The sequence below is a fragment of the Choloepus didactylus genome, chromosome 7, assembly GCF_015220235.1.
Source record: "Choloepus didactylus isolate mChoDid1 chromosome 7, mChoDid1.pri, whole genome shotgun sequence".
In the NCBI taxonomy this organism is placed as follows: domain Eukaryota; kingdom Metazoa; phylum Chordata; class Mammalia; order Pilosa; family Megalonychidae; genus Choloepus; species Choloepus didactylus.
In genome coordinates, this window is record NC_051313.1 from 131450503 (window position 1) to 131468914 (window position 18412).

At 38.5% G+C, this 18412-nt stretch overlaps 1 long non-coding RNA gene across 1 annotated transcript in view; it reads right to left on the reverse strand.

Annotated features, from left to right (window-relative positions):
* Positions 1-18412, reverse strand: part of LOC119539400 — a 316501-nt gene that overhangs the window by 201973 nt on the left and 96116 nt on the right. The window lies entirely within an intron of this gene.

Sequence of the window (18412 nt, forward strand, 5' to 3'; positions counted from 1 at the left end):
CCCACTGGAATATATTAAAAAACCAAAATCCTAACCATATCCAGTTCAGTCCCAGAGGGAAAACATGCACAAAGGAGCAGTATGCAGCAATGGGCACTGAAAGTATTTTTAGGTGTGGGCAGAATTCTAGAAATTTCTAAATCAGCCAATAATGTTTTTTTTGAACAGAAATCTCCTGTTAAATGAAATTTATTAAATATCCTGAAGATTTCTTCCTCAAAGTGCTTTCCTTGGATCAAAATAGGTTAGTGTGAGAAGGAAGGCTATATGCAGAGGGTTGGAAAAAGGAAAAAAAGGACTCGCAAACAACCATACCCACAATTTAGGAGATGATCTTGTTAAATGACAATTCGTGCATGAGTTGTTTTTTTTTTTTTTAACCCATGAAAACAAATCCATTCAATATTCAGTACTACCTTGTTTATTAGGCTTAATTGCCTAAATTATAAAAATCTAAATCACAAAATGAACTGTATAACAAAATGTGGGTTTTCATTGCATGCCAAGAATAATGTATTTTCTCCTCAAGTGATCTTTCTTCCAGAATAAATACAAGTTGATCATCTTACCTCCGAATCATCTGCTCATTTCTCTGAACCACAGCACTGAGAACAGGTTATTCAATTGTGTACGTGTATATGTGTGCACACACGCGCATGTTTGCATTTGGCAGCATGTTCATATAATGTTTTGGCATCATACTCTTCTATCTTAAACAACCATGTTTGGGACACCCATCTAGTTTGCTAAGCAAAGTTAGCAAATAAGACGAAGTTGCTTAACTGTAGTAATCAAGGTCAGGGAAATTTTATTTATTTAAGAATATATTTTTCTGAATAAATATGGTGGGCACTATGTTTCTGTAAGTCCTCTTGTAAAAAATAAACTCCATCCATTGCTACCTATGAATTACATACAGTTCTCATATAGTTTGTGGTGTCTGAGATTTACTACAGGAAAATCATTCATTTCATACTCAGCCATCTGCAAAAAAGTTCCGTATAGGCACAAACTATTTAACATCATGTCAGACAGTTTTATGAGTTTGTCAGGAATTATAAGTTATTTAAATATGAGCATTTTGCCAACCCAATACAAAGTCCCAAATTAGCAAATTTAGGTACCTAACAGAGGAAGTTCCCACGCGGACATGCCGTGCTTATCAAAGGCAGCTCACGAAAAAAATTTAGCAGCAGCAGTGATGTGGGCATTTAGTGATCAAAGGGACATAATTTAATGGGAAGCAGAAAAAATGAATATCCTGAGAAAAATAACTAGGATGACATAAAAATAAACGGCATGAAACCTCACATTCCATTGTGTCATAGTGGGCAGCTGAGTTTTTTCCTACTCCTTCAAGTATGATTAAAGCCTGCTATGGAAACACCCACACTGAATTAAAATCTATCACACTAGCCAGAGAAGGGTAACAAAGAAAGGAGAAAAAGGGAAAAAAAGAGGGCTCTGAGAATAAAGGAAGGCCAATTTTTCCCAGCAATAAATGAAAACCATGCAATGGTAACTCCAGATATTGGTGGCATTTCCTTCACAGGTAAACTCAGCTGGTTACGGTGTTCAGTGTTCCTAGCTGTGACATGATGATAAATATTTTTGTCCCTTCACTACTCCAGACTTTTGAGTAATGCTGTTTCCAAAGCCCTCCCTGTCCACCTTCACCCATCCACTTAGCTCAAATGTTTCCTCAACTGAGAAGTCTTTCCACCCTCCTTTGTGCCCTTTCAGAACTGTTCGTTCTGCTAATGTTGTCCTACTTATACTGCGTTATAACTATCTGTGTATACAACAGTTTCTCCCATTAGAATCCCAACACTTTGAGGACAGATTCAGCATCTTACACATCTTTTATCCCCCAGGGTCTTGCAGATGTCTGGCATACAGCAGGTGTTCAATAAACACCCACCAAATAAGTGTGCGAGTGAACAAACATTTCAATTATCCTAAGGATTAAAAGAAAATGGCTAGAATAAAAAGAATACAGAATTGCACATTTTGCCCTCAAATAATTACAGTTAAAATGATTCTAAAGGTAGGGCATTTTTAAGTATAAAGAAAAAATACATTCCCAACAGAAAAAGATAAACAATTCCATGTAGAGTATCACAAGGAGTAGACGTGATAAATTACAACCACGAAATTCTAGTCCTTTGTAACCCATGTGGTGTTTCCTTTGGTTCTACTGTTTCACGTTGCCCAGGATTTGTTCTTCCATCATCTGAGTGGTTCAGGTTGAACTAAGATGACACAGAGAAATACCTATGTACATAGACAAAAAGAATCTCTCACTAAGGAAATGAAATAAGCTTCAGTAGCAGAGAGATTCCAAAAGGAGCCGAGAGGTCACTCTGGTGGGCACTCTTACACACACTTTAGACAACCCTTTTTAGGTTCTAAAGAATTGGGGTAGCTGGTGGTGGACACCTGAAACTATCAAACTACAACCCAGAACCCATGAATCTCGAAGACAGTTGTATAAAAATGTAGCTTATGAGGGGTGACAATGGGATTGGGAAAGCCATAAGGACCACACTCCACTTTGTCTAGTTTAGGGATGGATGAGTAGAAAAATAGGGGAAGGAAACAAACAGACAAAGGTACCCAGTGTTCTTTTTTACTTCAATTGCTCTTTTTCACTCTAATTATTATTCTTGTTATTTTTGTGTGTGTGCTAATGAAGGTGTCAGGGATTGATTTAGGTGTTGATTGTACAACTATGTAATGGTACTGTGAACAATCGAAAGTACGATTTGTTTTGTATGACTGCGTGGTATGTGAATATATCTCAATAAAATGAAGATAAAAAAAAAAAAAAGAATCTCTCACTTTCTCAAAACATCCAGGGTCATTATGCCCAGCTAAAACTTTGAATTCCTGGAAGAGTGTCTGGCGAGTTTTCCCTAACTATTCTGAATGACTTAATCCTCTCCCACACTCTAGCTATGCCTTGAGTTACAGTTTACAACTACTGCCCTAAAAAATGTGCACCGTTTATACTTAATGAAAAAGGCAATAGACTTGGAAATGCACACACATAAAAATATTGCCCACACAAAAATATTGTCTAAGACAACTGAGGCAAATGACAAGGTTCTCATTTATTAATTCATCATGCTCAGAGGCAGCGTTGCAATGACCACAGAGCTATGGATTTCAATGTCCACCCTTTCACTAGCTTTGGGACCTTGACAAGTTATGAACATTCCTGTGTCTCAGCTTAAAATGGAAAAATAGTGGTGCCTCCCTGTGATGGTTAGGTCCACTTATCAACTAGGCCAGAAGACGGTGTCCAGTTGTTTGGTTATGCAAGCACTGGCCTGATTGTTACTGGGAGGATATTTTGTGGACTTGAATCATCAGGAAGTTGATTGCATCTATGGCTGATTACTTCTACAATCAACTGAGGAGACTGCCTTCGTCAATAAGAGATCTCTCATCTAATCAGCTGAAGGCTTTAAAGGAGATGTGATGATTTCTGCAGTCAGAAGAGAGAATTTCCATCTCCATTTCAGCCAGCCAGTTTCTCCTGGAATTCAGACTTGCACATCCCCATAGTTGTGTGAGACACTTTTATAAAAATCTCATAATATTTACAGATATCTCCTGTCGGTTCTGCTTCCCTAGAGAACCCTGACTGATACACTACCCCACAGGGGTATTGTGAAGACTGAAAAGTTAACACAGGTAGAACAAATAGACACAGATATGGAACACATTAAGCATTTATAATTATTAGAGTTATTGCTATATGGATATCATCACATGCTCCTTGCTTTTTAAATTATTACTTTAGAAGAACATTCTGGATGAGGTGAAAATGCTCCTCCTCACAAGTGTCTGCCATAAAGTCACTGTTGTTTTGAGCACAGGGCACAGAGGTAGCATAAAATCCCAAAGCTAAAATATTATGTCCCTGAGGGAACATGAAATCCTTGAAAGTATGAGAAATTATAATTATATTTACTAAACTTTACGACAAGCCACACAATTGCACCAAAAACATTTTTTTGAGATGCAACATCATAATCAAGGAACACACTATGACTCTTACTGGCAATATGTTTTAGACCAAGTTACTTTCACTCTGAGGCTGCTTCCTTATCTGTTTAATGAGAATTGTCATCATCACAATCATCTTGATCATATCTAATGCTTCTGGTGAAATTTAAATTAAATAATGAATATCAGAGCACCTAATATGAAGATAATCCCTGCTATCTTCCCATTTCTATTCCTCTCAATTTCTGTCTAAATATGTGGCCCTACTATGGTTTACTTCCATTTTCCAGGATTCTCTAGTTGCTTTCTCTCCCTTCCACAATGGATCAGATCTGAAAGAAAAAAATAACCAAAGAGAGCAAAACAACTTTTTCTTCTGAGAAACACCATCAAACATTTCTGATGAATAAGTTCCTTATTTCCTCGAGCCAAGAAAAGCCGCTGCAATAAATACGTGAGGGGATCAAGTGAGAGTAAATGGTTACCACAAAATTATACAAAGAAAGCAGACTGTGGAATTTATAATGTTGGTATCAGGTTAGTTGTAAAGAGAATAAATGATGACTCTTTTTGAGTTTGAACTTAGTGGGCAGAGGGAAATAAGGTATAATATGATGCTCAATTTTCACTTTGGAAACAGACAGTAAATAGCATCTGAGGACACTGAATCCTATCAGATATTTTTGAAAGATTAGACAGGCCCCCAAAATATGACACTGGGCATAAAAGTTATCCGATAAAATCAGATTTTATGTTCTCTTCCCTCTATATGACTAAGCAACATATACAATTAAAGATTGGACAAAAACTTCAAAATGATTTGTATATAGCCTTTTTTATTTACCAAACAGCATACTTATTTGTGACCCACATACATTATTAAAATTATCTATGTTTGTGGTCAAAGTATTCTGATATTAGATAATATGAAAAGAAGAAATTACCACCTAAATAGATGAAAATGAAAATGAAATGGTATCACTTAAATGTCAGTTAGCCTACATTCCCATACAACACACCTAAATTACCCACTATAGTAGTTCAAAGAATAAATCTAAATTTCTGGCCCTACCCGATAATTTATTCATAGTATCACAGATGAAAACAGAAATCAATATTTATTATATATTTTGTCCTTTAGGAGACTAAGATATAGAGGAGGCAATGTGATTTGATGAATTTCATACAACACTGAGACTTGAGCACAGTGTCTTCTAAATCCATTGTCTCCCCTTCACCTCCATTCAATCCTCCTTGAGAGCACACATTCACAAGGAGTGTGGTGGAGGCTGTTACTGGAAACACAGATTGGAATCAACTAATGGAGGTCCTTGAGTGTCTGCTTTTTATTCTATAGCATATGAAGCCACTGAACTGTTTCTGAGGGAAACAACACATCAAAGGAGAATGGATATATTATCTGTTGCAGACAGACAAGATTTAGGAAAAGAACAGTCTTCTTTTCCCCTCTAACAGTGCCTTCTGGTCAGATGATGATTTCTTTAATTAACAGGTTTAGATACATTGTTCAATTTAATGTTCATCAACAAGCCCTTCTTTACAACCTTCCAATATTTCTGGTATATATCATATTTTATGCTGCTCCAGAGCATGTCAACAAAAAATAAAGAAATAAGTAAATCCCCACATTCTTATACACTGAAAATCCAAAGTTAGCTTTTATGAAATCCATGAAATGTACAAAACAGAACTGAAATATAATCATATTGATTTTTCAAATTCCAATTTTCTTGGGAGAAAAATGTATGATGTCCCCTATCCTCTCAGATACAATCAACAGAAAACATATCCCCAGATAACATGAGGTCCACCATGGATAATCAAGCTCCATGAATCCCCTAGGGAAATCATCTATTTCAGATGGAGACAATAATGAGAGTTGAAGGTAGGATCTAAAAGAATAAAAAAAAAATTTCCTGGCTCCTCAATTCAAACATTCATTTAAAGGATTTATTTGTATATGTAGGCAAAAAGTTGAAAGAGCTTTAAAAAAGCACTCACTGGTTTGGGAAGATGGTGGATTAGGAGAGACAGGGCAAAAAAATGTCTCCATGAAAAATACTAGATAAAAGACAGAAAGTGATCCAGAGCACCAGTTCCAGCGAGGCACCACCCGGACAAGGTCTGCTAGATCCATGGGGACCCTGCACTTGGTGAAACAGGGAGTCTGCGTTCTGAAACGAGTGTGTGAGCTTGTTGAAGAAGTGGCAGCCGCGCTGCGGTCTGGGGAAACCGGAGGCTGGCGTTTGGAGTCAAACTAGTATTAAAAACCCAAAAGCAGCTGCAGGTCCAGCAGCAGGAGCCACATAGTGAAGCATGGAGGGAGCTACTTCCCCACAACGTGTGGGCACGCCTCAATATCTGGCATGGATGATAGTTTCTTGAACACCTGCAGCTAATTGTGTCAGAGCTAGAAAGGTAGAGGTCAGCACAAAAGGGGAAAATAACCACGCCCCATACAGCCATCTTCCCGGCAGGCTGGAAACGCTCCTGCCTGGCACCTGGCACTGCAGCCCAGAGCTGCACCAAACAACCCAGAGTGGCAGAAAGTGTGTCCAGCAACATGCACACACATCCCAATAGTTGGCATGGATGATAGCCTTTCGCACAACCGCAGCCAATTGTCCCAGAGGTAGGAAGGTGGAACTGTGTGAAAAGCAGGAAATTAACACGCACCACACTGCCATCTTTTCAGCGGGCTAGGAACACACCTACATGGCCCTGCAGCCCAGAACTTCCCTTGGGGGACACCGCTCACATGTGATGTAGCACAGTCTTCCCTCAGCAGAGGCCCTAAGAGGGCACGGCTTGGAAGAGGTACCCTCTGGGAAGTCCCAGGGACCATACACCAATACCAAGGACTTGTAGGTCAGCAGCAAAGACAAACTGTGGCAAGTCTGAACTGAAGGTCTAGACTCCTACAACAGCTTTAAATCTCCAGAAACACTCGGGAGATTTGATTATTAAAGTTGCCCTCCCTTTCTAACCGCTCAGACGCACCCCCTGCATTCAGGGAGGGCAGCACCAACTACACACGGAAACTTGGTGCACCAATTGGACCCCACAAGAATCAGACCCTCACTCACCACAAAGACAAAGTTGGGGAGAACTGGCTTGAGGGGAATAGGTGTCTCACGGATGCCACCTGCTGGTTAGTTAGATAAAGTGTACCCCACCAAGCTGAAGATCTGACAAATAAGAGATAATTGTTCTAATAAGCCCATATATCCTAAAAGAACCCTATCAAGTTAAGCAAATGCCAAGACGCCAAAAACAACAGAAAATTTTAAAGCATAAGAAGAAACCAGATGATATGGAAAACCCAAACCCAAACACCCAAATCAAAAGATCAGAGGAGACTAAGTACTTGGAGGAATTCATCAAAGAACTAAAAACAAACAATGAGAACATGGCACAGGATATAAAGGACATCAAAAAGACCCTAGAAAAGCATAAAGATGAAACTGCAAGAGTAAATTAAAAAAACAGATGATCTTATGGAAATAAAAGAAACTGCTGACCAAATTAAAAAGATTCTGGATACTCACAGTATCAGGAAGCTGAACAGCAAATCAGCAACCTCAATGAGGACAGAATGGAAAGTGAAAGAACAAAAGAAAGAATGGGGAAAAAATCAAAAATATTGAAATGGACCTCAGGGATATGATGGACAATATGAAACATCCAAGTATAAGAGTCACTGGTGTTCCAGAAGGGGAAGAAAAAGGTAAAGATCTAGGAAGAGTATTCAAAGAAATTGTTGGGGAAAACTTCCCAAACCTCCTAAACAACATAAATACACAAATCATAAATGCCCAGCAAACTCCAAACATAATAAATCCAAATAAACCCACCTGAAACATATTCTGATCAGATTATCAAATACAGAAGAGTAGGAGCAAGTTCTGAAAGCAGCAAGAGAAAAGCAATTCACCACATACAAAGGAAACAGCATAAGACTAAGTAGTGACTACTCAGCAGGCACCATGGGGGCAAGAAGGCAGTGGCATAACATATTTAAAATTCTGACAGAGAAAAATTGCCAACCAAGAATTCTCTATCTGGCAAAGCTTTCCTTCAAATTTGAGGGAGAGCCTAAATTTTTCACAGACAAACAAATGCTGAAAGATTTTGCTAACAAGAGACCTGCCCTACTTGAGATACTAAAATGAGCCTTACCGACAGAGAAACAAAGAAAGGAGAAAGAGAGATGGAGAAAGGCTCAGTACTAAAGAGATTCAGAATGGGTATGTTAAAGGACATTAAGAGAGAGAGGGTAAAAATATATCTGACAAACATAAACCAAAGAATAGGATGGCTGATTCAAGAAATGTCTTCACAGTAATAACGTTGAATGTAAATGGATTAAACTCCCCAATTAAAAGATACAGATTGGCAGAATGGATCAAAAAACATGAACCATCAATATGTTGCATACAAGAGACTCATGTTAGACACAGGGACACAAAGAAATTGAAAGTGAAAGGATGGAAAAAAATATTTCATGCAAGCTACAGCCAAAAGAAAGCAGGAGTAGCAATATTAATCTCAGATAAAATAGACTTTAAATGCAAGGATGTTATGAGCGACTAAAAAGGCCACTACATACTAATAAAAGGGGCACTTCAACAAGAAGAAATAACAATCATAAATGTTTATGCACCCAATCAAGGTGCCACAAAATACATGAGACAAACATTGGCAAAACTAAAGGAAGCAATTGATATTTCCACAATAATTGTGGGAGACTTCAACACATCACTCTCTCCTATAGATAGATCAACCACACAGAAGACCAATAAGGAAATTGAAAACCTAAACAATCTAATAAATGAATTTGAATTAACAGACATATATAGAACATTACATCCCAAATAACCAGGATACACATTCTTCTCTAGTGCTCATGGAACTTTTTCCAGAATAGATCATATGCTGGGACATAAAACAAGCCTCAATAAATTTAAAAAAAAATTGAAATCATTCAAAGCACATTCTCTGATCACAATGGAATACAATTAGAAGTCAATAACCGTCAGAGACTTAGAAAATTCATAAATACCTGGAAGTTAAACAACATACTCCTAAACAAGCAGTGGGTTAAAGAAGAAATAGCAAGAGAAATTGCTAAATATGTATGAAAACGAGAACAGAACATATCAAAATCTATGGGATGCCCAATTTTAAGATGGGCAAAGGATATGGAGAGACAGTTCTCTGAAGAGGAAATACAAATGGCCAAAAAACACATGAAAAAAATGTTCAGCTTCACTAGCTATTAGAGAGATGCAAATTAAGACCACAATGAGATACCATCTCACACCAATTAGAATGGCTGCCATTAAACAAACAGGTAACTACAAATGCTGGAGAGGAGGTGGAGAAATTGGAACTCTTCGTTGGTGGGACTGTATAATGGTTCAGCCACTCTGGAAGACAGTCTGGAGGTTCCTTAGAAAACTAGATATAGAGATGCCCATCGATCCAGCAATTGCACTTCTCAGTACATACCTGGAATATCTGAAAGCAGCGACATGAACAGACATCTGCACGCCAATGTTCATAAGAGCAGTTTTCACAATTGCCAAGAGATGGAAACAACCCAAATGTCCTTCAACAGATGAGTGGATAAATAAAATGTGGTATATACACACGACGGAATACTACACGGCAGTAAGAAGGAACAATCTCGTGAAACATATGACAACGTGGATGAACCTTGAAGACATAATGCTGAGCGAAATAAGCCAGGCACAAAAAGATGAATATTATATGCTACCACTAACGTGAACTTTGAAAAATGTAAAACAAATGGTATATAATGTAGAACATAGGGGAACTAGCAATAGAGAGCAACTAGTGAAGGGGGAATGATAATCTAACAAGAACAGGTAAGTTGTTGTGGGTAAATTTAATGTTCTGGGAACACTCAGGAATGACTATGGTTTGTTAATTTCTGGTGGGTATGGTAGGAACAAGTTCACAGAAATGTTGTTATCTTAGGTTATCTGACTTTCTTATTCCTTTGCTGGGTTATAGTCTGTATATTTTCTTGGGGTAGAATAGAAACATGTTGGACGTAATGTAGTTACCTTAGGTTAGGTGTCTGTTTCTTTATTCCCTTGTTTTGGTTTGTTTGAAATGATTTTTACTGCATGGTTTTTTAAATTTTTTGATGTAGTTAATTGTTAACTAAACAAACAAACAAATGAAAAAAATATGCAAAGCCCCCCTGAGGAGCTGGGGGAAAATGCAGAGGTGTTGAGCTCCCCACCTGGATGGTTGCTGATGTGCTCACAAATATCGAGGACTGGTGGTTTGATGTGCCAAACCCTCTATCACGGGACATGCCCTTGGGAAGCCTGTTGCCATGAAGGAGAGGCTAGGCCTGCTTCTAATTGTGCCTAAGAGTCTCCCCCTGAGTGCCTCTTTGTTGCTCAGATGTGGCCCTCTCTCTCTCTAACTGAGCCATCTCGACAGGTGAACTTGCTGCCCTCCCCCCTACGTGGGACCCGACTCCCAGGGGTGTAAATCTCCCTGGCAATGCAGGATATGACTCCTGGGGATGAATCTAGACCTGGCCTCATGGGATGGAGAACATCTTCTTGACCAAAAGGGGGATGTGAAAGGAAATGAAATAAAGTTTCAGTGGCTGAGAGATTCCAAAAGGAGCTGAGAGGTCACTCAGGTGGGCACTCTTACGCACAACATGAATAACTCTTTTTAGGTTTTAATGAATTGGAATAGCTAGTAGTAATTACCTGAAACTATCAAACTACAACCCAGTAGCCTTGAATCTTGAAGACGATTGTATAACGATGGAGCTTACAAGGGGTGACAATGTGACTGTTAAAGCCATGTGGATCACATTCCCCTTTATCCAGTGTATGGATGGATATGAAGAAAAATGGGGTGGGGGGGGACTAAATGAAAAATAGGTTGGGGGGATAATTTGGATGTTCTGTTTTACTCTTTTTATTCTTACTTTCACTTTTTTTCTGGTACAAGGAAAATGTTTAAAAAAATAGATTGGGGTGATGAAGGAACAACTATATGATGGCAATGTGATCAATGGATTATATACTTTGGATGATTGTATGGTATGTGAATAAATCTTAACAAAAAATTAAAAAAAACACTCACTGTGATACAGTAATAAATGCTACCCTTTGATAAATGTAAAATATAATAACTCTGGCTTATGCCAATTTGGAATGTAAAAGGATGACCTAGGAGATACGCATGCCTAGCTATCAATCCAGATCAGACAAAAGGTAGAAGAGAAAGCTTCCATGTGATGTTATATATAAACTAATATAAAAATGATTTACTCAAGAGATAGTGTTTATGTTGGAAAGGTTTACAAGACTATAAAAGGCTTTTATTCAGTTGGTTCAATACCAATGCAAAGATCATGCCCTAACTGGCTCCAGGAACCGTCCTTCAGGAGCCAACTTCTTGTCTACAAGTGTGTTCATTCTAGAACAAGAACCAGAACAGGATGGTTCCTTGTTCGTCCATCTTTCTGAGGAAGAGGCTTTCACATAAAGCTTTCTGAGGGATCACTTCTACCTTCCACATAGTTTCACAGACTTTTACAACCACTTAGATATTGTTCTACATTTCTTCCAGAAAAGGATACGTAAACTATTTACAGAAGCTATGCTAAAGAGAAACACCTGAACACTGACTAAGGTTGAGACTCAGACTTTAGACGGCCAATTAAAATTACCTTCAGAGATCACCTAAATAAATTCTGATCTGATAATTCTGTGTTTAAAGCTTCCAAAAGAAGTGATTTTATAAACAGATAGCCTTAAATTCAATGTAACAGATTTTTTAGTTATATGGAGTATCCTTTCCAAAGACCCAATGAGAAACATGACACCCAACCTTCTTTATCTCAGATTCTTCAGTTTCTTCTATGAGGAAATTATCCTTGATTACTCTCCTCCACTGAACAAGACAGGGAAGGCAGAGTCATGGGAAACTACAGCATGTCTCCAATGTGCTCTGAGTGTTGAGTATGATAATGGAAATGACCAATCTTGAACATCATGTGGTAATCTTTATGTAACATGAAATACAAATATTTATTTTAATATTAAAGAAGCAACTAACCTATATTAGATGTATTGAACTCAAAAGCACAGAATCTTAATGCTGAAAGAGGTCTTAATGATAGTTCAGTCCAAAAATCTTATTTCATAAATAAGGATATGAAGTCCACAGGAATCAAGGTACTCTATCTTGATTCCTGACTTTATAAAAATTATGCCATGGTTATGAATTTTTATATTATTTCTACCATTTTTGCTCAGACAACCAATTCACTCCTTTTGCATGGTTGAATTTTAATAACTGCTTTCAGAATTCATCAAGGATCCTGGAGTTGCTGAGTATGTGCTCAGGGCTAGGCCAGAGACACATTCTGTGAAAGATGAGGGCACTGGCTGCTGTCATAGGGCACGGAGTCTGTGTGAGATATGCCTGTGTGATGCACACTCAGCACACACACACACACTGACCATGGAAAGGGCACTCTCCAATACTGACCTGAACCAACACCAGTTGAGAGAACAATGGCATGTTCATTCCACTCTTCAAATGAAGAGAACTCAACAAAAGTGTAACTAGTAGAAAAGAGTTACTCCTGATAGATTAAAATAAGGCAAGGATGATGGATGGTAGAGACAGATTTTCTTTAAGTTTTAGAGCTAGGCAGAACAGAAACTTGGAGCAGAGATATTGCAAAAGCCCTGAGCTCCACAGGGTAAAGGAAAAGGCTCTTGTTCCTTTTCTTCCTCCATATGTCCAAATTTTGTTCCCAGAGTATCAATGTAAAAGAGGCCAGTATTAGGAGGAAAGAAATTCCCAGCTCAAGCCACTTTAAAGATTGACACTAGTGATGTAAAATTCCCAGGAAGGATAAAGAAAATCTTGCTCATTTAGACCCTCAGGTCAGGATCCAATTGATGCTCATGAATAGAGGGGGCAGGAAGCAAGTAGGAAGGGTGTGGATCTTGCTTTAACGGTTTGTGCCTCATCTTGACTTAGCAACAATAGGGTCTTGGACAGTTATAGTTGATGGCCAGTAAGACAATAAGGATTGCAAGTTTACTGCAGTCTGTTCTTGATAATTAAGAACTAAATGGTATAAAATATTTACCTAGGTTCCTAGTTGTATGTGATTCCTTCTCTCTATCTTAGAAGAGTTGGGTGACACAGGTAAAAGAGATCACCATACAGAGGGGGTTGCCTAACAGTTTACGAACTGTCCCATATATCATATTTCTAATACAATAGCCACGGGAGCAAGTATTGTAAATATTTGACAAATGATGAAAGGAGAACTCAGAGAAGGTATGTTAAGTGTCCCAGTGCTCAGCAAGTAATTGGTAGAGGCTGATTCTAATCCAAAGTTCCTAAATCCAATTGTCCTGAGCCATGGAAATCAGTGAAGGTAATGTTTTCTCTTTCATTCTTTCGTCTTTTGTTTACATTCTGTAAAGAGCAGAACAGTAGTAGACATTTTGAAAGTTGGGTTTTGAGGAGAATTTTTAGGTTTCAATTATTCATGCTTTTTCTATTCCCAAATTATTATTGATAATGTTGAGTTGGTGTTAGATTCTTTCAGGTCACTGGAGAAGGAAGCATTGTAATTTTTAGGAAAAATAAAATATGGGTTTAACCTAACATATATTGGCTAATTTTTTTAATCTATCATTGTTCTGGAATCAAAAGGGCCAAATCTCCAGTAGAAAAGTCAATCCTACCTTACAATCAAGAAGTGAATCTTTCCATTTTAATCACTATATAAGGTATACAAAGCGAATGTGTACAGATTTCATTTTATGGACATCGGAAAGACAGAACCTGTTTTGGGTTGAAATATTTTGGAAGATGGGTTTCTTAATCCAGAATAGTAATATTATTTCACCTTCCATGCAAAAATCTGAAGATAATTGGGGCTTGGGAAGAGTGATGTAGCTTTCTAAACCTTCTGTCACTGTAAACATGCAATAATTAGTATCTCAGGATGTTAAAGTTGAGGTGATTCCTCTGCTATGTTACTCAGAAGACTTGGCTCCCTATTTTCAGATTAAAATGAAGACTGAGAGACTAAACTTTAACCATGTCTGAATTTCTGTGGGTTGTTTTCCCCACAACCAATATCCTTACTTAAACTCCCAACTTTTAAACTGCTAAGCCCATGGAAACATTAATGCCCATCCTTCATCAAACCTCAACTTCCCTCCCACTTTGGGCCAACTTACCCACTTCAAAGCAAGCATCAGCATACAGTAGGACCCCTGTATCTTCACCCAACACCTTCAACCAAAAGAAAACCAAAACCCACACAAAAAAACTTCATGATCTACACATTCTTCCTAGTTCAATAGTGGTAGTTACATAACCTCGATTTTTTTGCTTTCATTTTTTATTTCAGTTGCCATGGGAAGGACTGTGTTTGTGCAGTTCCATCGGCAAAGAGCAATTATTGGTCTTACTCAAAAAAAAAAAAAAAATTTTGCAATATTGCAAAGAAAAAGTATACACAGCTAAGGAAATCTTCCAAGGTCAAGGAAGTGTTAACCAAACAATTGATTGCTTTGCTACTGGCAGGAATAAACAACTGTTTACTGCCAGCTAAACTCAGCATTTTCAACTGAAGTAATAATAACAGCAATTAAGATTTCCTTGGAATTTACTATTTGTCAAGTACCACGGACTAAGTACTTTACATGGATCATCTCATGTAATTTCCATAAATATAAGTCTATTTTTCCAATTTTACAGAAAAAAAAATGAGTTTTAGAGAGTTGAGTAACCTGTACAGGGCTTATGGGTAGTGGAGCCAAGATTAAACCAGAGGCCAAAATCTTGCTCTGCTGGCCGTCGTTCATACTACCTGACTGCAGCTCATCTTGTAACCAACCATAGCCAGTTTCTGGCCTGTTCTACTGATCTGTTGAAGGGACCAAGTCTACCATCCAACCAATCTAGTGTAACTATGGAAAATGCAAATATTATTGGTGCCAAAATACATACAGCCATCAGCCACAACAGCTACAATAATCTTCTTTCTTCTACAATACAAAATAGGTATGCAAGGGTAACATTCAAAAAGTATGGCCTTTTCCAGGTTCTTAATCAGTTTCAGTTTCCTAGAGTTAATTCTTTCATTTAACAATTTGTGTCGATGAAAATATTACATGCTCATATACATTATAAGACCAATTTTGAATTGTAGGAGATATGTGATAGTGTATTAATGAAAAGAGCTACTCTACTGTCAACTATTTAATTTTCCTAGTAGAAGAAATAGTTTTACTCTGGCCTCTTCTTTTAACGTTTAGGTAATTATTATTCTTACAGTCTTTACACCTTAAATCTGATTCCTAAGGGTGGAGGTATAAGAATTCCCAAAGAAATCTATGGTAACAGTGCAAAATTTAAAATATGATTAAAAGAGTTCAGTTGCTATCAGAAGCAAAGCCTTAGACCAGGGCTGCGCCTTCATCAATCGACCACCCAACATGGCAGCATGTACTAGTCGGATCTTCAGGAGGGATGGGGTTATCCCTGCCTCCCCCGAAGTGCCCTCTACCCGCCTTGGGTCCATCCACAAATGGAGGCATCCAGATGGCGTGGAGGCCTGAGGCCTCCCTCCTCGAGCAGCGCAGCATGCCCAGCAGTCACCATGCTGCCTGCAAGAATTTGGTAAGGTTCTGGCTCCAGTCCCCTGGCCTCATCTGACTGCCTTTCTCCTATAGCACTTATCTCCTGGAAAGGAGTACGTTTCCAAGCCTTTTCCACATCAGCATCAGGAAAGAAATTTCAAGTCCCTGAGTGTGACCTGGGTTTAAATATATATATATCTATATATTTAGGCTTAGTAATATATAATATTTATATTTAATAATAAATGTATTTATATATAAATATATATATTTAGGCTTAATAATATATAATATTTATATTTAATAATAAATGTATATATAACTATATAAATTTAGGCTTAATAATATATAATATATGTAATAAATACATAATATATTTTATATATAAATATAATAAACATAATAAATATAATAAATATATATAGGCTTCCTTAAGAGCGAGGGGAAGTGAGGGGTAGAGGAAGTACAACGAGCTATTTTCACTTTGCCAAATTCCCATCCCGTTTTTGGCCTTAGGTGATGCCAGAAGAGAAAGCCAAAAGGAGGTGGGAGGATAAGTGGAAACAGTTCCTCCTCTTCCTTTACACTTCCTGGCTGGGTATCTGTAAACATGTCTCCAGCACCCTTCCCCATGCAGGGAGTCAGGGTGGATGCTCAGACTTGCTGAACGGTGGGAGTCCTGGATCCATTTAGGTACCTCTAAAGCTAAATGAGAAGCTGGGTGTGTATGCTGGACAGGGTGGGAAAGGGTGGGTTCACAGAGGCCCATCTGATGACAGTGAGCTTTCCATTAACACTCAGAGCTCGTGGTGCGTCTTCCCAGAGGTGAGTGGGGGTGTGTCTGGACAAAGCAGACAATCAAAATGTTGTCTTCCTTTCCTTCCCTCAGCACCACCCTTTCAACCTTCCCCTAGGGGCTGCAGCAAGCAGGTGCATGATGGTGGACCCGGAGTGGGGGAAACCACGTAAGCAGTTGCACCTGTGAGAAGGAACTGCCAGGAGTAGAACCGGTCATTAAGTGTGAACTTGCCAGTGGCTCTCTTCATACTTGACCCAAAAAGTTAAAGCTGAGGGGCTGGGGCCGGTGCCAAATTCCAGCTCTCCCCGCAGGGATCTAACTCAAAGGAAAGAGCTCTAGTGGCGGCAGAACCACCCAAACCTGCTGCAGGGAGGCCTGTGCTCATGGGTCTGACTTAGGAGTCTCTCCTCCAGCTGCTGAAACACTCTATGCATAACTTCTTCCCAGGCTCCCAACACCATCATTCAGGCTCCACTGATGTGTCTTTGCTGCTAGGCTCAGGTGAGGCTGATCTTTGCTAGACTCTACATCCTTAGCACAAGGTCAGCACTAGGTCAGTCTTGTACAATATGGTGACCCTTAGCCACATGTGGCTATGGAGCCCTGGAAATGTGGCCAGGTCAAACTGAATGTGCTGTAAGTTTCCAACGCACACCAGATTTCAAAGTCTTAATATGAAAAAAAGTCAAACATTCCATCATTAAATTTATATATTTGTTACATGCTAAAATGATAACAGTTTTTATATAGTGGGTTGAAATATATTATTAATATTAGTTTCACCTACTTCTCATCATTTTTTAACATGGATACTGGAAGACTTAAAATCACACATGTGGCTTGCATTATATATCTATCGGACTGGGTATTCCATAAATGTCCTTGAATAAATGAATAAATGTGCAAATGAATGAATGACTATATGAATGAAAGAATGGTGACTTAAGATCAGTGTTAATATTCTAATATCAACAAAGAAACAAATTTTTAAAAAGGCTGAGTCAGAGATGTTTTTGAAATAATTTTTGTATCTGGAGCTACAGTTTGTTCTGAGTCATTTGCTGTGAGAAGATGCTTACTCATCACCTAAATGATGAGAGGGCGACAGACTGTCAGCCAACCTCCATCACCGAGGCCAAACTTGACCTCCAGCCCTGCATCGGGGTTTAGAGCAGAAGACCCAGCACACACACTGCATGTAATTGTCAGAGATAAAATAAGTACTTTGGGAACTGCACAGGTTCCTCTTTTTCCAAATTTCCCTTCATCCTGAACATACCTATTCCCTCGATCCAACTGTTTGCTTTTAACTGTTTTAAAACCATTCAGGATAAGAGCTCATAGCATGATCAATTTTATTGCTACTGAAAGTTCCACAATGGAGGCCCTGTTCCAGCATAAGTTCTCACCATCTTTTCTCAAAACGCAAGAAGACAGAAGGCAAGGTAGAAGGCGGGAAAGGAGGTGAGAAGCTAAAGGGACCAGAGGATCAGAACAGCCTTTGGAACATCTGAATGGGAATTCGTGATGTGCCTTCATGACCACCTTGACATGCTGCCCCAGCACCGCTGCTCTCGAGGACCATATTTTGTCTTCCAATAAGTGCACAACCTCTTCATTTTGCTGCTTGAACTTCTAGTAAGACTCAAAATATAGACTGAGTATGCACACACCAATGAGAGAAAGGAGGGAGAATGTGTGTGTACACACTCGATTTCTGTAAGAATTCTTTTTTTTTTTTGAGTCCACCATTCATATTCTTAGTCCTTGCCTATCCTCACCTATGCCAAAGTCAGTAACATCAACAGAAAAATTAGCATATTCTTTCAGATGCCATAAATGTTATTTCTAAACTGATCACACGGGATAATAATAATAGGAAAAGCAATAAGTA